At 45.5% G+C, this 22,500-nt stretch overlaps 1 protein-coding gene across 1 annotated transcript in view; it reads right to left on the bottom strand.

The window, feature by feature from the left end:
• Window positions 1–22,500, bottom strand: part of raph1b (Ras association (RalGDS/AF-6) and pleckstrin homology domains 1b) — a 136,765-nt gene that overhangs the window by 70,592 nt on the left and 43,673 nt on the right. The window contains 2 exon segments of the mRNA XM_080720132.1: window positions 12,307–12,390; window positions 19,307–19,390. The gene's annotated coding sequence lies outside the window, so the exon portion shown is untranslated.

Raw genomic sequence — 22,500 nt, 5'->3', positions numbered from 1 at the left:
CTCCACTCCAAGTTGTGAATGGGTTAATGTGTCTCTGTGATCCCCTTCTGTTTGGTCTGCGAGGGACCACCTGTCAGGGGACGCCCTGCACAGTGGGGACCCCCTCCACACACACACACACCACCACCTGCCCATGTGTGAAGAGACACACACACGTGGAGTGAGACACACACTCACCACCTGCCCATGTGTGTGGAGAGAGAGACACGCACGCCACGCCACGCCACGCACGCACGCACGCACGCACGCACATACGCACACATGCACACACACAGCTTGTTCTACCATACTAGACAGCCACAGATGAATGCTCAATGCACCAAAACTAAATGGTGCATTTATACAGCACATTCATTACATTCAGCCATTCACAGAGGGAGGGCGAGGGTCCTTTCTGACACACATTCATACACCGATGGCAGAGGAAACCATGCAAGGCACCAACCTGCTCACCGGGAGCAACTAGGGGTTCAGAGTCTTGCTCAAAGGACACTTCTACACTAACTCTGGGGGAGCCCGGGATCGAACTGGGAACCTTGCAGTTGCCAAGCGGTCACTGCACAAAAACAGACTGACACACACACACACACACACACACACACACACACACACACACACACACACACACACACACACACACACACACACACACACACACACACACACACACACACACACACACACACACACACACACACACACACAGCAGCTGGGAATGTAGCCTCCCCCCAACGGAGACCCTCGCCCCAATGACCCTATGACCCCTCTCCAGCTGCCTAGCGATTGGCTGCAGCCAACCCCTGCTGCCCCCTTCCCATTGGCCAGTGGTTCTCAAACCCCTCTGAAAAGGTTTGAACCCACCTCCCGCTCTCACTGATTGGACACGGGCGGGAGGACCAATGAAATTCAAAAGAAATTCAGAAGAAAACATTCCAATGAATGTAAGTCACATCTACACCAGCAGAGACCAGAACATTAAAACAAGGTATATCTTTTGTTTTACTGTATAGAGGGTTTGCACATGCATAAAGTGAATGGTAAACTGAGTGGCAAAGTGAGTTTAACATGGCATAGGCACGTGCACACATAGACATCAAAGGGGACTTGAACCCTGCCCTTTTACCCATCTGTAAAAAAGTGCCCTCTCCAGACCATGAATGTAAAAAGTGCCCTCTCCAGACCATGAATGCCTAACCCTCTTTCCATGCCATACTGAAGGAAGCATTCAAGAGCCTCGTCCAAACTCTCCTGAACTTGAATGCAGCATCTTATGTTGAAAGAATTGCCCTCTCTGTGTAGAAATCCATGCCGTTATGCCACATCTCCAGTACCTAAAATCACGCAAATGGGTACACAGTATGTCTACACTCATCTTATCAATATGGATGTCCCATATAGCGCCACCATCAGGCCGATTTTTCAACCACATTTTTGGACACTGCTCCTACACATTTTGCCCTAAAATCACGCTGCGACCTGACGGTCGCTTATCTCCCGATTAGGGAGTCTTACTGGTGCTTAGTTTAGTGTGGTATCAAGCACTGAAAATAGGAGGTCTGCTATTTTCAATATTTTCACCAAAAGGCCCTTTTAGGAATGTCAGCCCCTTGCATCTGTAACATTCTCTGAACGTCCCTGACGTTTAATGCAATCAGATAGGACTTTTCTGTTTGGATGTATGGGCTCATTGGGATGTATGGGCTCATTGGATGTATGGGCTCATTGGGATGTATGGGCTCATTGGATGTATGGGCTCATTGGGATGTATGGGCTCATTGGATGTATGGGCTCATTGGGATGTATGGGCTCATTGGGATGTATGGGCTCATTGGATGTATGGGCTCATTGGGATGTATGGGCTCATTGGATGTATGGGCTCATTGGGATGTATGGGCTCATTGGATGTATGGGCTCATTGGATGTATGGGCTCATTGGGATGTATGGGCTCATTGGGATGCATGGGCTCATTGGGATGTATGGGCTCATTGGATGTATGGGCTCATTGGGATGTATGGGCTCATTGGATGTATGGGCTCATTGGGATGTATGGGCTCATTGGGATGCATGGGCTCATTGGGATGTATGGGCTCATTGGGATGTATGGGCTCATTGGATGTATGGGCTCATTGGGATGTATGGGCTCATTGGATGTATGGGCTCATTGGGATGTATGGGCTCATTGGGATGTATGGGCTCATTGGGATGTATGGGCTCATTGGGCTGTCAAGGCCAGACAGTATTTTTCACTCAGTAGGCGTTCCCTGACTTCCCTCATAACTTCCGGGTATGATGATGATGTCACACGCATATAGAACTTTTGGAAGCCCTTCAAGGACCCCGCAGGGTCCCCGGACCCCACTTTGAGAACCACAGACCTCAGACTGTCCAGTTCACGTGTTGGTGATGTTTGTCACGCGTGTGTTTGTGTGACAGAGATGAGACGCTTTGTGTCAACATCATCTCAACTAGATCCTGCATTCCTACCATGCTGCAAGCACGCACGCACGCACGCACGCACGCACGCACGGGCACGCACACACACACACACAGAAGGCCCTCCCTCTCCTCTCTGCGGTCTCGGTCAGATGTCTTCGGTCACGTGGAGATTATGTTTCAGAGACGAGGAAGTGTTTCGGTTCGTTGTTTTTTTTTTAAAGACAAACACACACACACACACACACACACACACACACACACACACACACACACACACACACACACACACACACACACACACACACACACACACACACACACACACACACACACACACACACAGTGTCAATGAAACAAACGCTAACTGTGACAAACAGTGTTGCGTGCCGTGCTTTCAGCGTGCCACGTGCACACGCTCAGAGCCTTTAGCGTGCCACGTGCACGCGCTCAGAGCCGCCACACTTTCTACACACACCCACAGAGAGAGAGAGAGACAGTCGAGGATCAAATAAATCCATCTGGCATCTCTCACAACAACACACATGTGCTCAAGTGTACAGTAGGCTATGTATGCGTACCCACAAGCACACACACACACACACGCACGCACGCACGCACGCACGCACGCACACACGCACGCACGCACACACATTTGTCGGAGCACAAGAAGAAAAATACAAACAACACACACAGTAAAACATGTCCGTTCTTATGCTAGTATGCTTATTTGAAATTCAAATAAGGGACGCCTGGAACAAACTAAAATCTCCCTGACTGAACATACTGTCTGTATGTACATGTTTTTGTATATCGTTGCTGTCTGTGCAGAAACCCTATATTTTCCATAATTCTATAACCTTTCTATGACTGTTTGAAACGTCAAAGTCACAATGCGATAATAAATGCAGACACTTGCCTAAATTCTGGCGCACGCCAAAATGTTTATCTGCACCACGTTAGGGCATTCACGAATAGTGAATTTTAATATATCTAATTATTCGACCTCAAAGTATTCGAATAGTCGAATATTGGACAGGACTGGCCAAACTGTCAAATATTAAGTAAGCAAGAGGCGAACATTGTGAAAATAGCAGATCTACATGCTCACGTAGATCTGCTATTTTCACAATATTTATCTGTGGAACCGAGTCACATTAAATGTAATACCTACAATTCCAAGTGCTTGTCAGGGTTCTTATGACTTCCTATCAAGCCAAGCTTTATAAACCATGAAGAAATATATATATTTTTTTAAAGACAAAACAATAAAATAAAAAAAAATAAGCGAATATTCGACTTCGGTGAACAATGTCGAATAGTGACTTTGATATTCGAATATTGGAATATTTGAATAGTTGGTGAATGCCCTACACCATACATGGGCAACTGGCGGCCCGGGGGCCACATGCGGCCCTCACCTTCACTTAATGCGGCCCGCAGGTTGATATTGGAGTACTGATGTATTATTGATTTCAGCTGTCACAATTCCAAACATGGAAAAATTACCCATTGAATTACTTCAGTCTATATTAGTAGCTAAATGACTAGTATTAAAATGTTATTGTATTTGTTATGTCCAATGTATTTGTATTTAAGTTCATAAAGTTGACATAAGAACATATAATTGCATTTGAAATTTAAATGAAAGAGGAAAAAAAGTTACTTTTCAGGATTCCAATTAAAAATCACACCCGTGTGAAGTGGAGCTGTGTGTGTGTGTGTGTGTGTGTGTGTGTGTGTGTGTGTGTGTGTGTGTGTGTGTGGATCATGTGTACCGATTTTTGTGACATTTGAAGAAAATATGTAGGAAAAGGAGCAAAAAGTGTGTTTTGGAGAAAATTCAAGATGGCGGAAAATCTATCATGGCGCAAATGGGCGTGGCCTATATGGGGAGATGCGTCATGACCCAAGGAATCCAGGGAAAAAATATTTTTAATTTTCCGACCTACGGTTCAAGAGTTACAGGCCAAAACGTAAAGTGGGGTGTTATGGCGCCACCATGCGGCCAAATGACACAATTATTTTTTATTTAATCCTTGAAATCATTATGAACCTCCTCTCCAAGTCTTGAAACTCTAGCCCCTATGGTTTGCGAGAGACAAATAATTGAATGTGAGTTTTTGCGATTCCCATTATAAGTCAATGGGGAAAATTAATTCACTAATAAATTAATATCAATTAAACTATTGAACCTTTCTCTTAGCAAGTTACTAGCCCACGATTCCCGAGTAAGCCTGTCGATTTGACATATGGCGCGAGTGTGTGGTGGCAAAACTGTGGGACTAGTAGCGTGCCGAAGTTTAGGAAGTTCAGGCTACATACAGACACACACACAGACAGACAGACACACAGACAGACCCACACGGCCACGTATAGGGAGCCTGTGCTTCACACAGCTCCAAAAATAGCAAAGATAGCAGATCTACCCGCTCAAAACGTGTCACACTGCGACATGTTTTGAGCTTGTAGAATGGCTATTTTTGCTATGTATATGCATTGTGGCCCTCTGGAGTGAGTGTGAAAATGTAGTCATCAAAGTTGCTCCACCCCTGCCCTACACCATGTTGATGAATGAGGACCACTGTGTCTCGATGGGACGCTGTCTTGTAGATCAGCTATTTTCAAAAGATGTCTGTACATTTTGAACTTGTGAAATGGGACATTCTGCACAACGACTACGTTTTTACTTTTGGTACTTTACCGTAAGTACATTTTGATACCAATACTTTTGGAACTTTTTAAGTTTTGCATTCCGGACTTTCACTTACAATACAGAGTATTTCTACGTTGCAGTATTAATACTTTTACTTTAGAACGGGTACACATTATTACGTATCATTATTTTATGCTTTAACTATTGAAACATAGCAGATATACAAGCTCACAGCGCGGCACCGAGTGCCGCGCTGCGAGCTTGTAGATCTGCTATTTTTGAAAAATCGTGAAAATTTGAATTTTGACCCGATAATATAAGTGTCTTTTGAATCCTTCTAAGATTTTTTGAAAAACCTATGTTGCTCAGTTAGTCTGTTCTTGAGAGACTACTATATGTCGGTGGTTCTCAAACCTTTTCATGTGAAGGACCCCCAAAATGATATGTATTTGGCCACGGACCCCCATCTCAAAATATCTAGTTCCAAGGACCACCCAGAAGCAAAATTTGAGTTACAAACGTTCGCTTTGAAAATACATATATTCAAAGATTTGCACACGTTTTCACAACTTTTTCCAAAAATAGCAGATCTACAAGCTCACAGCGCGGCACACGGTGCCGCGCTGCGAGCTTGTATATCTGCTATTTTTCACTGGTTAAAGCATTCAATAATTCTAGGCCTAAATGGGTTAAATAAAGAATGTTAGTAGTTTTTTCTGCATTCCAGTGTGCTTGACAGCAGGAAGCATTAGATCACTGGCTCTCATGTCTGGAGCCAAGGAGCAGTGAGCTCTCATCATATCTTCTGCTCTTTATCTGACACAATTTATTGATATTTTCCATAACCACTCCAACCCTAGTGTCACTATTCTAGAGAGAGAGGGGGGGGGGGGGGGGGGGGGGGGTGCAACCAGCAGCTCTGGACCCAATAGTTGGCCAAAAGACGTTATGTTAGGGCCAGGCAACCTTGGGCACGGGAGCCACCATTGGCACAGGGGAGGGAGATCACTGGCACACTGGCAGAAGAGTGAGAGAGAGGATCTATATTTTAAAATCAAATATTGTTTTAAAGGTGGTCAATTACATTAAGTCACCTAATTTGCAGCAAATGACATGAATTCTACATTCATTATAATTCTGAACTCTGACTGGGGAGGGAGTCAGGGATATAGGTGGATTATTGCTCTGAGTCTAATGGTCGTTATAACAATGTCCTGACAATCAAAATATGACATAATGTTGATGGGGTGCCATTAAAAGTTATGTTGACATGTCACACTGACCATCTAGAAAATAAAAACATGGCACTTCATTTCCAAAAGGTTGCCGACCCCTGCGCTGTGTGATGGGGCGGCCATTCCGGCAATGTGTCCATGTGTCTTTTGAGCAAAACACTTAACCCTTAAATACCCCCTCCCCTCCAGCCGGATGTCTGACCACTTGAGCATCAATCAGCTGAGTGAAGCAGAAAATGACCCTGTCGGGATCAAATGGGTCTAATTATTATCAGAAACTTTATTTCTTTCCCCTCCTTCTAAAAGTTATTTTTGGGAGCATTCTTTAACCCTATGTACAGTATGTGATGGTATCAGTGGAGAGAGACAGGAAATGGGGAGAGAGAGAAGAGAGAGAGAGAGAGAGAGAGAGAGAGAGAGAGAGGAGAGAGAGAGAGAGAGAGAGAGAGAGAGAGATAGAGATAGAGATAGAGATAGAGATAGAGAGAGAGAGAGAAAGAGAAAGAGAAAGAGAGAAGAGAGAGAGAGAGAGAGAGAAGAGAGAGAATAGAGAGAGATAGAGATAGAGATAGAGAGAGATAGAGAGAGAGAGATAGAGGAGAGAGAGATAGAGAGAGAGAGATAGAGAGAGAGAGAGAGAGAGAGAGAGAGAGAGAGAAGGAGAGAGAGAGAGATAGAGAGAGAGAGAGCATGGGAATGACACAGTAAACAGCTGTGAGTCCAACAACCAGGGACAACCTCCTGTTAGAATAACACTCTATATATCTTTTCTCTCAAGCAGAAACCTCTTATCTTCATATCCACTCAATAGGCGTCCTGCATTTTCACGTATTAACGCCCTACTTGATCATAGTCAAACGCCACACAAAAAAAATATTTTTTGGATTTTTTGGAAATGCGGTTTCCACCTGACAGGGACGGTAAGCTGATGCTTACTGAATCCACAGAAGCAAAACATGAGCCTTCAGTCTTATCTGGTCTAGGCTCCACTTAGACTAAATGATGCTCTCTTTCATTAACGCATCCGCCTGTTTCCGTGATAGTTTACTGTAGAATTATTTGTGGGACACTTCCGGAGAACAGCAGACATACAAGCTCACGTCGCGTCGCAGATGCAACCGTTGTGAGCTTGTAGATCACACTCGGCTGCGACGCCGGAAGCTGCCGCACACCTTCTGCACAATGCATGATGGGATGTTGGAAAACTTGTGGATAGTTACTTTCAGGAGCTTGAGGTGTCTCAACCTTCATCTAACACTTTGGTACAAACAGTACACATGCAAACATGTGCTATTCACATGCACGCGCACGCACACACACACACACATGGCCAAATACATATTAAATTGGGGGTCTTTTGCATGGAAACGTTTGGGAACCCCTGCAGTCTCAGATCCTCTGGGACAGGGATGTCAAACTCGAATGCACAGGGGGCCAACAATTTAAAAATGGTACAAGTCGAGGGCCGGACTGGTTCAATGTTTATTTAAACGCGGGCTTGCAGTCACAGGCTCTCGATACGCGCCAATGCACTAGCAGTGCATTGTGGGACTTGTAGTATTATGGTGGTGCGTGTGTGCGTGTCATTGCCTCAGCCTGATGGCATCAAAAGTCTAATATCTCCCCCCCTAACCATAGGGATATCTCTTTGGTCTAATGGGTAAGATGTTGGAATTTCATGCGGGAGACCTTGGTTCGAATCCCAGACATTGCATGTGCAATATACCAGTGGCCAGTGGGACAGTTCTAATAGTAATTAAATATCATCCCGCGGGCCGAAGATAATTCAATCCCCCGGGCCTTGAGTTTGACATATGGGAGATCACTCCAACAGACAACAGATCCCACAACGTGACATAAAGGACCTGGAACACTGCCCACTGGTGTAAACTAACCAGTACATCTACTCAAGTACTAGTAACACTTTGAGGTATTTTTTACTTTACTGGAGTATGTCTTAATGTTCTATAAGTTTACCTCTACTCCACTACATCTCAAAGGCAAACACTGTACTTTTTATTCCACTTGAAAACCTTAGTTACTTTGTTGAGAAAAAGATGTTGAGTTGTTCTTCCACCAGTGACCAGTGATACGTCCCAGACTACCTTCTCTCTGCACCACAGAGAGCTCACAATCCTGGCTTGGCCAGAACTAAACCACGTAATGTGACACAAAAACACACACACACACACACACACACACACACACACACGCACACACACAGGTCTGTGGAACACAACCCAGAGCCTGACGGTTTGGCCCGTGTCTCGGTTATTATTTCACTTTGCAGAAATGTTGACAATGTCGTAAGAGAACCGTCAATGTTTTCACCATGTTTGCACCACTTTCAACCTGGTGTCCCTAGACTGTATGTCTTGGGCATGTCATTATTAGAGGTGAGCATTTTCAACCGTTTACTTTATTTTTATTTTTGATTTTTTTAGAGCACTGATGGCACGATGGTGACGTGAGCTTCTAGATGCTTTTCAGGATTCAAATTCAAAAACATCGAAAATATCGAAAACATCAAAAACATCAAAAACATCTAAAACATCAAAAGTAGCAGATCTACAAGCTCGAAGCGCGTCGCATTGCGCTTCGAGCTCGCAGATCTGCTACTTTCGATGCTTTTTGTGTGACTGCGCTGTACTAGGGCTGGGTGCAATAACCGCGATACCGCGGCTGTGTAATGCATTAACGCAGTGTTGAGTTCATAACCGTGATTATTATTTTGTATTTACATTTATTCATATTACAATTTGGAGAGCGGTGCAAACCGCTTCATGTGTGTTGCGTTACTAAGTTGCGTCACTCAGCACTGGTGAGATTTTTGTTTTCATTCAAGACAACCTCTTGGTGGAAGATACCGCCATACCGTCTGTAAACAGTGACTTATCACCACAACAACTAAAACCCATACCACCCCCGCCCTACGCTGTAGCAGGGACATGCAGAGAATGTTAGAGAGGGAGGGGCTGACATTTATAAAAGCCAAGGGCCTTTTGATGAAAATATCGAAAATAGCAGACCTCCAAGTTCACAAGGCGTCGGCTATTTTCGGTGCTTGATACCACACGGAATTAAAGTATAATCGAGTCAATACTGGAGATGTGGCGTAACGGCATGGATTTCTACACAGAGAGGGCAATTCTTTCAACATAAGATGCTGCATTCAAGTTCAGGAGAGTTTGGACAAGACAATTCTCTTGAATGCTGCCTTCAGGTATGGCATGGAAAGAGGGGGCATTTGCATTTCTTTCACCATAGTAAAAACTGCATTCATGGTCTGGAGATTTGGCACATTTTAAAGACAGGTAAAAGGGCAAGGGCTCAAGCCCCCTTTGATGTCTATGTGTGCACGTGCCTGTGCTGTTGTATGATGTAGGGGCGATAATTTACCAAAAGACACCAAAAGCAGAGCGTGGAGATACGAGGTTTCTGGCTGACGAGTGACGACCAGGCAGTGCTGGCTCTCTCACATGGTTCCATTTAGCAGGATGATCTTCCTGTCTCTCTCTCTCTCTCTGTCTCTCTCTCTCTCTCTCTCCTTTTCTCTCATTCCCCCTCTCTCTCTCTCTCTCTCTCTCCCTCCCTCCCTCTCCCTCTCTCCCTCTCCCTCTCTCTCTCTCTCTCTCCATGAGAGATCCTCACAGGATGGACTGCTCTTTCATTTGGAGCTGATTTATGACACGCTTAGGGTTACACGCACGCACGCACGCACGCACGCACGCACACACACACACGTGGCAGGGGTACCTACGTTTTCAGTTCGCCAGGACCATAACTTACAAAGGATACCTTCAATTAATCACTTTTGTTAATAATAATAAAATAAAATCACAAGCTACATTAAAAAAGGGAGGATATTTTAATCAGGAACCGTAAAAGAATAGTGACTTCATGACCTTATAAAAAACAGGTTTCCCGACTGTCCGTTTTTGGGAGACGCTGATTTACGAGCCCCCCCCCCCCCCCCCCCATCCTCACAGAGGGCCTCAGGAAGGTCGTTGGGGGCCCCAAAGTTTGTGTATGCATTGTGAGCTTTCAGATCGTACATGTTCTTGCTTTTATACTTTTACAGAAGGGACATTTTTGAAAACAGGAATACTTCTACTTGTAAGAGTATATTATCTATAAGGGGGCACGGTGGCACAGTGGTTAGCGCTTTGCCTCACAGCTAGAAGGTCCTGGGTTCGATTCCCGCCGGGGGACGCTGTGGGTGCTGGGGGCGTGTTCCTCCCTCCGCGTGCGCCCACACCCTAGGTGGGGTCGGCGATAGGGCCTTTCTGTGTGGAGTTTGCATGTTCTCCCTGTGGCTCCTAGGGTTGATACCCTCACAAAAACATGCAGTAATCCTGGTCTCAATAATGCCTCCCCCTGGCCAGCCGGGGTGCCTGATGGAGGGGAAAGGAACTGGTTGGAATAACGTGTTCCTTCCTGCTACGTCCATCCCGGGGAAATCCCCCCTGTCAGGTGAAAAGAAACAACTTGGACTACTCATGCATAGAAGGAAGCATGAGGTCAGTCCGTTGTCTCCCCAGGCACAGCAGAGGGAGAGCAGAGGCCAGGATTACACAGGCAATTGGCACTGGGTGAAAATGGGTTGCAAAATCGTGGGATAAAAATTTGAAGAAAAAGATCTACATCATGGTATTGATACTTTTACTTTTAAAAACCTACGAGTACTTCTTCCACCACGCAACACGGAACAATATAAGGATGTCATGTCAGCCGCTGGACCCAAGAGGGCGACAGAAGCAGCGGTGTGGTGATTGGTGGGTTTACTGTCATGGTGTGTGGTGATTGGTGGGTTTACTGTCATGGTGTGTGGTCATTGGTGGGTTAACTGTCATGGTGGGTGGTGATTGGTGGGTTTATTGTCATGGTGGGTGGTGATTGGTGGGTTTATTGTCATGGTGTGTGGTCATTGGTGGGTTAACTGTCATGGTGGGTGGTGATTGGTGGGTTTATTGTCATGGTGTGTGGTCATTGGTGGGTTTACTGTCATGGTGTGTGATTGGTGGGTTAACTGTCATGGTGTGTGGTCATTGGTGGGTTTACTGTCATGGTGTGTGGTGATTGGTGGGTTTATTGTCACGGTGTGTGGTGATTGGTGGGTTTATTGTCATGGTGTGTGGTGATTGGTGGGTTTACTGCTGAAAAAACACAGCTTTTTTAAGACCACCCGTGCTGTGCGTTGTCTTAACGGAAGTGCTCGAATTTTGGTGCGTTCAAGGGAAGTTACGTCATCCGGTGCAGGTCATTTCACGTCCCCCAGCTAAACAAACAAAAATAGTTTGTAACTCTTAACTCGCTCTTAATAAAAATGTAATGTGTAACTTTGTCAGAAACCACATTTTGTTTAGATATTGTTTATTTCGAGCACAACTGAAGGAGCCGGCAGAAGTAAACCTGATATTTTTTTTCAGCAGGTATGTTTGCAGGAACAGCACACTGTGTAAAAACAACTTCCAGGGAAATTCACAAAGTCCCACCTTTCTAAGCATGTCGTGACCATGCTTCTCTCTTCACAGATGGGTAAGCCTGGCTACGTGAGAATAAAGACCACCAGGGTGACAAAAAAAAAGGAAAAAAAAAAGAGAAAACTTGCTTGACTTGACAGCTGCCTAATTGTTGTTGCAGCTACAGATTCGACGCCTCCCATTCTATTTCTGTTTTGCCACATGTGTGCTTGCTAAAGCAGCAATTCACAACTTTACAAGGTTATTTTAACTGACCTGCGATGGCAGAGTACATGGTGTTAATGCAACAGTGGCTGCAGTCCCAAAGCCCGGAGCCCGGAAAAGTCCTAGTGTAGACTAGTAGTCTTATTAACACGTTGAAACCAGGAAAGCATCCGCGTCATTTTAGATTTTAGCTGTATATACAGTGTATACATATACCGTATATATAGCACATTGTTTGGCTATTCAAAATAGCAGATATACAAGCTCATAGCGCGTAACTTGGTGCCAGCTTACCTTTGAAGCGGCGTTCCTTTCTTCCTGTTGGGGTCAAAGGTCAACGTAAACCGCCACTCCGCTCTGCAACCAGACTTTTATCTCCTGGAGAGCGAGAGCGAGAGCGAGAGAGAGAGAGAGAGAGAGAGAGAGAGAGAGAGAGAAACAGAATCCATCAGATTTGATTTACTGTCTATTTTTGTGGCTGCGATTGCGAAACGCAATCCATGTGGCGGTCCAGCCGATCCATGAGCATTAGTGGGTGAAAGGAGTGATGGAGCGGATCCATGTTTTAGTTCTCTCCCTGCAGAGGACTCCTGACTCTGGACTGGACCACAGACTGGGATTGGGATCCAGAACCGGAGGATCCGAAGGAACCGAAGGAACCGGAGGAACCGAAGGATCCACCAGATCCAACATTTTGGAACCAGGGTTTTATCATCACACTGGAAGAGCTGGACTTCACATCTGTTAGACCAGGGGTCTTCAACAGGGGGTCCGGGACCCCTAGGGGGTCCTCCAAATCTTTGTGTGATAGAACATTTTTTCTCCTTTTTTATATTAACCACTATTCTGAGAACTTTAGACAAAAATAGCAGATCTACAACGCCTCGCGCTGTCAACTTTATTAAATATTGACGGTTCAAGTTAAATATCTGATAACACAAATTGACATGATTCCAAAATACACTGATGATTGTGCTGTCAAACAATGAAACTATATGGAATCTATGAACAGGTTGTATGGGTCCCTGCTTCATCTCTCTCTCTCTTTCTCTCTCTCTCTCTCTCTCTCTCTCTCTCTCAACTAAGGGGTCCTTGGCCTGAAAAGGTTGAAGACCCCTGCGTTAGACAATTACATTACTGGTGGTTCTAAAAACCTTTTTTCAAGGACCACCATAAAGTAGCTGACCTACAAGCTGACCTACAGAGGCAGTGGGCTTTGCAGGTGTGCTAGAATCTTCTGCAAAGATATTTGCGTGAGTGAAAAAAAGGGAGGGACCAAGTACAGACCCATCACCCATGGGGTCCTCCGTGGTCAATGAATGAAGCATAGTGTTGAAGTAATTAAGCGAACGCACAAGCATGCACACGCAAGCACGCACGTATGCACAAACCACTGAGCTTGAGAAGTCATCAGGCCAGTGTCTCTTCATTAAAAACTCAGTCACTCAAGCACAAATATGTGGAATCCAAAATACACACACACACCTGCACTCTCCCCTCTGTAATCAGATCTATGCAACACATACACACATTGAGACATGAATACACACAACAACCTCTGACTAAATGTGTAATAATCTCCTAATCCCCCCCCCCCAGACTAGTGAAATCTCTAAACGATGTGTGTCGTAACGGTGACTCAGCGATAAGTGAGTCCACACATCAAAGGTTCACACAGAACCGCCGACTCATGGACATCCACTCGCTGACTCACTGCAGCCTCGCTCCATTCTAAACACACCACTCAGCAAGCTGAATCATACGTGTGTGTGTGTGCGTGCGTGCGTGTGTGTGTGTGTGTCACATACAAGCACGTCACATGACAACTCCCGGAGGCCAAGCGTTAAAACGCGCTGAGTCACGTGACTGCCCGAGGCCGGCGTTAAAAGATGCTGAGTCGCTGAATAAACTTCAGCCTGGTAGTGGACTGGGTGCGTTCTGCTTGCGTTGACTTGTGTGTATGTGTTGCATGTGTGCAATGCGTGTGGGCGTGTGCATGTGCATGTGGGTGTGTGTGTGAAGGGAGGTGGGGGTGTGTGTATATATACACACATATCAGCTTAAGTAACTGATGTTGTGGCTAGCTTCAAGGTAAGCTAGCCGGCTGTTTTTTCTGTCGACAACAGTTGTTCACAAGACCAGCAAGTGGCTGATGACTGTGTGTGTGTGTGTGTGTGTGTGTGTGTGTGTGTGTGTGTGTGTGTGTGTGTGTGTGTGTGTGTGTGCATGCATACAATTTGTCTGTATGAGAGAGTGAGAGAGAGAAAGAGAGCTTGTACTGTATGTACAGTATGTAGGTAAGGCCATCCTCAAGTAATAAGATTCGTAGTCGACAAATAGTCATAGGATTTTGATCGATGATCGAGTTAATTTAATCAATACATCAGTGAAACAGTGTAATAACAGAGCAGCAGACTGAGAACTGAACATTCTAATGTTTGATAAACAAACTGACAAGACGGGTGGAATTAAAGGTTTATTATTTTTACAAGAGTTCACAAGATTGGCACATGGGTGGGGACGGAGAAGCATACAAAAACTATGCCTAATCGACTGACAAAAACTTGGTAAACCAAAGACTAAACTGATCCATCGTCTATTGTCACAGTTAAAGCTCAATACAATCTCATGACTGAAAACCTTTGTTTGGCCAACGTCCCCAAATCTGTGATGTGTTAAACTGAGTGAAAGGAGCCTCCCACACACTAGCGCTGTTTCTTATAACATTTATCACAATATGTAGAATTATGTTGTGTTCATATTATTAGGGTTTATTTGCGGGGAAATGCTTCTGAACAGCCATTCTATAGCTAGTTTGACCAATTCTCTTTAATCTAATCTATTCTATTGCTGGCTTGAACACTTCAATGACTCTTTCATCTAAACATATCTAATAACCAGAAATAGATGATCTTAGCTTGTGCAGTCTATTTTCGGTGCACGGCATGATTTCTTGGAAGACTGTGGAATCAAAATGATTGAAATCGCTCAGACTTTAATCCACGCAATTATTACATAATCCCCTGATGGCAACTATTCTGGGATAATCTCAGTGATCGTTCCATAATCGTCGTAATGGATTACATTTATCTTTGTCTGTTGAAAAAAGTTTCAAGCACACATTGTCCAAAAAATAACGGAAGATGAGAAAAGGTTGTGCACATACTTTATGGACTGTTCTGGCCATAGTAAATCATGTATTTTCATTTAATTTTTCATTTCACATTCATATGTTCCAGTATTCAATGTCAAAAGCACACTACAATTGTTAACTGCAATTATTTGTGTGACAATTAGTGGTCAAGTAAATTGTCATGAATGGTGACAGCCCTGTCTATCAGGGGACAGGCCTACAGAAATAGTGCATTTATGTAGAGCTTGTATCCAAGGCGCTTTACACAGATTGTGCATTACATTCACCCATTCACACAATACCTACAGCAGAGGAAACCATGCAAGGCACCAACTTGCTCACCAGGAGCAGTTAGGGCCGGGGTTCAGAGTCTTGCTCAAGCACTCTTCCACAGAAGGCCCATTCCCACTGGGCCATATAACAGATAAAAAAAAGGCCTGTACTATGAGGGGACAGGCCTGTCTATGAGGGGACAGGCCTGTACTATGAGGGGACAGTCATGTCTATGAGGGGACAGTCCTACATGCAACTCTAACAGTCCTGTGGGCACAGCCCGTCTCAGGCAGCTCTCATTTCCCTGGCTGTGGAAGGCCTCTCCGAGCCTCTCTCATTTCCCTGGCTGTGGAAGGCCTCTCTGAGCCTCTCTCATTTCCCTGGCTGTGGAAGGCCTCCCTGAGCCTCTCTCATTTCCCTGGCTGTGGAAGGCCTCTCTAAGCCTCTCTCTAAGCCTCTCTCATTTCCCTGGCTGTGGAAGGCCTCTATGAGCCTCTCTCATTTCCCTGGCTGTGGAAGGCCTCTCTGAGCCTCTCTCATTTCCCTGGCTGTGGAAGGCCTCCCTGAGCCTCTCTCATTTCCCTGGCTGTGGAAGGCCTCTATGAGCCTCTCTCATTTCCCTGGCTGTGGAAGGCCTCCCTGAGCCTCTCTCATTTCCCTGGCTGTGGAAGGCCTCTCTGAGCCTCTCTCATTTCCCTGGCTGTGGAAGGCCTCTCTAAGCCTCTCTCTAAGCCTCTCTCATTTCCCTGGCTGTGGAAGGCCTCTATGAGCCTCTCTCATTTCCCTGGCTGTGGAAGGCCTCTATGAGCCTCTCTCATTTCCCTGGCTGTGGAAGGCCTCTCTAAGCCTCTCTCATTTCCCTGGCTGTGGAAGGCCTCTATGAGCCTCTCTCATTTCCCTGGCTGTGGAAGGCCTCTCTGAGCCTCTCTCATTTCCCTGGCTGTGGAAGGCCTCTATGAGCCTCTCTCATTTCCCTGGCTGTGGAAGGCCTCTATGAGCCTCTCTCATTTCCCTGGCTGTGGAAGGCCTCTATGAGCCTCTCTCATTTCCCTGGCTGTGGAAGGCCTCTCTGAGCCTCTCTCATTTCCCTGGCTGTGGAAGGCCTCTATGAGCCTCTCTCATTTCCCTGGCTGTGGAAGGCCTCTCTGAGCCTCTCTCATTTCCCTGGCTGTGGAAGGCCTCTATGAGCCTCTCTCATTTCCCTGGCTGTGGAAGGCCTCTCTGAGCCTCTCTCATTTCCCTGGCTGTGGAAGGCCTCTCTGAGCCTCTCTCATTTCCCTGGCTGTGGAAGGCCTCCCTGAGCCTCTCTCATTTCCCTGGCTGTGGAAGGCCTCTCTGAGCCTCTCTCATTTCCCTGGCTGTGGAAGGCCTCTATGAGCCTCTCTCATTTCCCTGGCTGTGGAAGGCCTCTATGAGCCTCTCTCATTTCCCTGGCTGTGGAAGGCCTCTATGAGCCTCTCTCATTTCCCTGGCTGTGGAAGGCCTCTATGAGCCTCTCTCATTTCCCTGGCTGTGGAAGGCCTCTCTGAGCCTCTCTCATTTCCCTGGCTGTGGAAGGCCTTTCTGAGCCTCTCTCATTTCCCTGGCTGTGGAAGGCCTCTCTGAGCCTCTCTCATTTCCCTGGCTGTGGAAGGCCTCTATGAGCCTCTCTCATTTCCCTGGCTGTGGAAGGCCTCTATGAGCCTCTCTCATTTCCCTGGCTGTGGAAGGCCTCTCTGAGCCTCTCTCATTTCCCTGGCTGTGGAAGGCCTCCCTGAGCCTCTCTCATTTCCCTGGCTGTGGAAGGCCTCTCTGAGCCTCTCTCATTTCCCTGGCTGTGGAAGGCCTCTATGAGCCTCTCTCATTTCCCTGGCTGTGAAGGCCTCTCTGAGCCTCTCTCATTTCCCTGGCTGTGGAAGGCCTCTCTGAGCCTCTCTCATTTCCCTGGCTGTGGAAGGCCTTTCTGAGCCTCTCTCATTTCCCTGGCTGTGAAGGCCTCTCTGAGCCTCTCTCATTTCCCTGGCTGTGGAAGGCCTCCCTGAGCCTCTCTCATTTCCCTGGCTGTGGAAGGCCTCTATGAGCCTCTCTCATTTCCATGCAGCCACTGATCATCATCACATGATATCATTGAGTCAACAGCAGGCTGAGGACAGGTGTGGTGGTGTGTGACACATGCATATGCACAGCTGCAGCCAACAGGCGCTGCAGTCAGCACACACACTGTGTGTGTGTGTGTGTGTGTGTGTGTGTGTGTGTGTGTGTGTGTGTGTGTGTGTGTGTGTGTGTGTGACAGCTGTTCTGCATGGTTGAGAGGCGCACATATTAAATGGAGGCAGACTTTCACAAAAACACACGTGTGTATGCACTATGCACACACACACACACACGCACACGCACACACGCACACACACACACACACACACACACACACACACACACACACACACACACACACACACACACACACACACACACACACTCTCTCTAGGCAGCCGACCCCGAAGACAAAACAACATCAAGTGTGAAACTGAGACTCAACAACAGCTCATTCAAGGCCCTCGTTGCTTCACTGACGGCCAAACAACTCCTCAACACCACAGAGAGTGAGTGTGGGGTAACAGGACAGGAGGATTCCGTGGTAAATCGCTCTTTTACCTTGTTTGTCTGTTATTTAGTCTTAAAAAAAAATGGTCTGGGTGTTTGTTTGTTTTTTTAATCCAAAAAAGCATTCTTGTCAATTTCGGCCGAGCCATGACAGGCTGGTACAGTTCACAACGGCAGCCACGGGCAGGCAATTCCGCTTATATATAACGGAAATTATTTTTACAATATTTGTGGGGCTTTTCTGCCTTTATAGGTAAACAGGAAACAGGGAGAGAGACGGGGAGTGACGCGCGGCAAAGGTCGCCGGGATCGGGATTCGAACCCGCGAGTATGCGCCTGGAATGCAAGGCCAGTGTGCGTCGGAAAAGCATGTTTTAAAAAAAAATATATATACACCTTTTATGCTATATAGAAATATCCATTTAGCTGCAGATTGAAAAAAAGATGTGTGTAGAGAAAACACATACTACTATAGCAATAGTAACAGTAGCAGGTGTGTTATACTAAAGCAGCAGTGGTCACAGTAGTCAGAGTAGTGGCTTATACTAAAGCAGCAGTATAGACAGTAGACAAGTGGACACTACAGTACAGTATTATATATACAGTCGCATCAACATGACAAACATCCCCTCCACCATGCAGTGAAGCTGTTTCTCCAACCCTTCCACCAGGCAGCAGCTGTTTGTCTCCTGTCTCAGTGACCGTGAGGTCTGGGACAAACACACTGCACTGTATAATAAACCAACACTGTTGTCTCCTGTCTCAGTGACCGTGAGGTCTGGGACAAACACACTGTACTGTATAATAAACCAACACTGTTGTGTCATAAGACTCTGCCCCTTCCTTCTCCATGGCCCACATGCAGCCCACATGGCTGCTGACCCACTTTAACATCCACAACCACTCGTAGTTCAGTGGCTTTTCAACCCTTTTCACATCAAGGTCCATCATTTATTCAGCGTTTGTTTGAGCCACGGGGCACCGTTTGATAGCGTTTAGCCTCTCAGACCCAAAACGTACAAATATCTTTGGATATGATTTTGTCCACAATTCCATGCTGTATTGATGTTGGCACCACAGGATACATTTGACCAAAAAAGGCAAACGTTGACCAAAATATAACAATTCTTCTACATTCTCTAATTGTGTAGACTTCTTGTAAATTAAGTAATGCAGATGTTTAACAATAATTTAACTCTTGAGAGCATAAAATGAAACCCAACACGCTGTGAGCTTTTATATCTGCTATTTACACAATCAATGTTCTTTTAAGTATTAAGTATAAGGTGTAAGGTGCCAGCTTACCTTTGAAGCGGCGTTCCTTTCTTCCTGTTGGGGTCAAAGGTCAACGTAAACCGCCACTCCGCTCTGCAACCAGACTTTTATCTCCTGGAGAGCGAGAGCGAGAGCGAGAGAGAGAGAGAGAGAGAGAGAGAGAGAGAGAGAGAAACAGAATCCATCAGATTTGATTTACTGTCTATTTTTGTGGCTGCGATTGCGAAACGCAATCCATGTGGCGGTCCAGCCGATCCATGAGCATTAGTGGGTGAAAGGAGTGATGGAGCGGATCCATGTTTTAGTTCTCTCCCTGCAGAGGACTCCTGACTCTGGACTGGACCACAGACTGGGATTGGGATCCAGAACCGGAGGATCCGAAGGAACCGAAGGAACCGGAGGAACCGAAGGATCCACCAGATCCAACATTTTGGAACCAGGGTTTTATCATCACACTGGAAGAGCTGGACTTCACATCTGTTAGACCAGGGGTCTTCAACAGGGGGTCCGGGACCCCTAGGGGGTCCTCCAAATCTTTGTGTGATAGAACATTTTTTCTCCTTTTTTATATTAACCACTATTCTGAGAACTTTAGACAAAAATAGCAGATCTACAACGCCTCGCGCTGTCAACTTTATTAAATATTGACGGTTCAAGTTAAATATCTGATAACACAAATTGACATGATTCCAAAATACACTGATGATTGTGCTGTCAAACAATGAAACTATATGGAATCTATGAACAGGTTGTATGGGTCCCTGCTTCATCTCTCTCTCTCTTTCTCTCTCTCTCTCTCTCTCTCTCTCTCTCTCAACTAAGGGGTCCTTGGCCTGAAAAGGTTGAAGACCCCTGCGTTAGACAATTACATTACTGGTGGTTCTAAAAACCTTTTTTCAAGGACCACCATAAAGTAGCTGACCTACAAGCTGACCTACAGAGGCAGTGGGCTTTGCAGGTGTGCTAGAATCTTCTGCAAAGATATTTGCGTGAGTGAAAAAAAGGGAGGGACCAAGTACAGACCCATCACCCATGGGGTCCTCCGTGGTCAATGAATGAAGCATAGTGTTGAAGTAATTAAGCGAACGCACAAGCATGCACACGCAAGCACGCACGTATGCACAAACCACTGAGCTTGAGAAGTCATCAGGCCAGTGTCTCTTCATTAAAAACTCAGTCACTCAAGCACAAATATGTGGAATCCAAAATACACACACACACCTGCACTCTCCCCTCTGTAATCAGATCTATGCAACACATACACACATTGAGACATGAATACACACAACAACCTCTGACTAAATGTGTAATAATCTCCTAATCCCCCCCCCCCAGACTAGTGAAATCTCTAAACGATGTGTGTCGTAACGGTGACTCAGCGATAAGTGAGTCCACACATCAAAGGTTCACACAGAACCGCCGACTCATGGACATCCACTCGCTGACTCACTGCAGCCTCGCTCCATTCTAAACACACCACTCAGCAAGCTGAATCATACGTGTGTGTGTGTGCGTGCGTGCGTGTGTGTGTGTGTGTCACATACAAGCACGTCACATGACAACTCCCGGAGGCCAAGCGTTAAAACGCGCTGAGTCACGTGACTGCCCGAGGCCGGCGTTAAAAGATGCTGAGTCGCTGAATAAACTTCAGCCTGGTAGTGGACTGGGTGCGTTCTGCTTGCGTTGACTTGTGTGTATGTGTTGCATGTGTGCAATGCGTGTGGGCGTGTGCATGTGCATGTGGGTGTGTGTGTGAAGGGAGGTGGGGGTGTGTGTATATATACACACATATCAGCTTAAGTAACTGATGTTGTGGCTAGCTTCAAGGTAAGCTAGCCGGCTGTTTTTTCTGTCGACAACAGTTGTTCACAAGACCAGCAAGTGGCTGATGACTGTGTGTGTGTGTGTGTGTGTGTGTGTGTGTGTGTGTGTGTGTGTGTGTGTGTGTGTGTGTGTGTGTGTGCATGCATACAATTTGTCTGTATGAGAGAGTGAGAGAGAGAAAGAGAGCTTGTACTGTATGTACAGTATGTAGGTAAGGCCATCCTCAAGTAATAAGATTCGTAGTCGACAAATAGTCATAGGATTTTGATCGATGATCGAGTTAATTTAATCAATACATCAGTGAAACAGTGTAATAACAGAGCAGCAGACTGAGAACTGAACATTCTAATGTTTGATAAACAAACTGACAAGACGGGTGGAATTAAAGGTTTATTATTTTTACAAGAGTTCACAAGATTGGCACATGGGTGGGGACGGAGAAGCATACAAAAACTATGCCTAATCGACTGACAAAAACTTGGTAAACCAAAGACTAAACTGATCCATCGTCTATTGTCACAGTTAAAGCTCAATACAATCTCATGACTGAAAACCTTTGTTTGGCCAACGTCCCCAAATCTGTGATGTGTTAAACTGAGTGAAAGGAGCCTCCCACACACTAGCGCTGTTTCTTATAACATTTATCACAATATGTAGAATTATGTTGTGTTCATATTATTAGGGTTTATTTGCGGGGAAATGCTTCTGAACAGCCATTCTATAGCTAGTTTGACCAATTCTCTTTAATCTAATCTATTCTATTGCTGGCTTGAACACTTCAATGACTCTTTCATCTAAACATATCTAATAACCAGAAATAGATGATCTTAGCTTGTGCAGTCTATTTTCGGTGCACGGCATGATTTCTTGGAAGACTGTGGAATCAAAATGATTGAAATCGCTCAGACTTTAATCCACGCAATTATTACATAATCCCCTGATGGCAACTATTCTGGGATAATCTCAGTGATCGTTCCATAATCGTCGTAATGGATTACATTTATCTTTGTCTGTTGAAAAAAGTTTCAAGCACACATTGTCCAAAAAATAACGGAAGATGAGAAAAGGTTGTGCACATACTTTATGGACTGTTCTGGCCATAGTAAATCATGTATTTTCATTTAATTTTTCATTTCACATTCATATGTTCCAGTATTCAATGTCAAAAGCACACTACAATTGTTAACTGCAATTATTTGTGTGACAATTAGTGGTCAAGTAAATTGTCATGAATGGTGACAGCCCTGTCTATCAGGGGACAGGCCTACAGAAATAGTGCATTTATGTAGAGCTTGTATCCAAGGCGCTTTACACAGATTGTGCATTACATTCACCCATTCACACAATACCTACAGCAGAGGAAACCATGCAAGGCACCAACTTGCTCACCAGGAGCAGTT

The sequence above is a fragment of the Nannobrachium achirus genome (assembly GCF_963921795.1).
Source record: "Nannobrachium achirus genome assembly, chromosome: 24".
Taxonomy (NCBI): domain Eukaryota; kingdom Metazoa; phylum Chordata; class Actinopteri; order Myctophiformes; family Myctophidae; genus Nannobrachium; species Nannobrachium achirus.
This window is presented reverse-complemented; position numbering and strand designations above follow the sequence as displayed.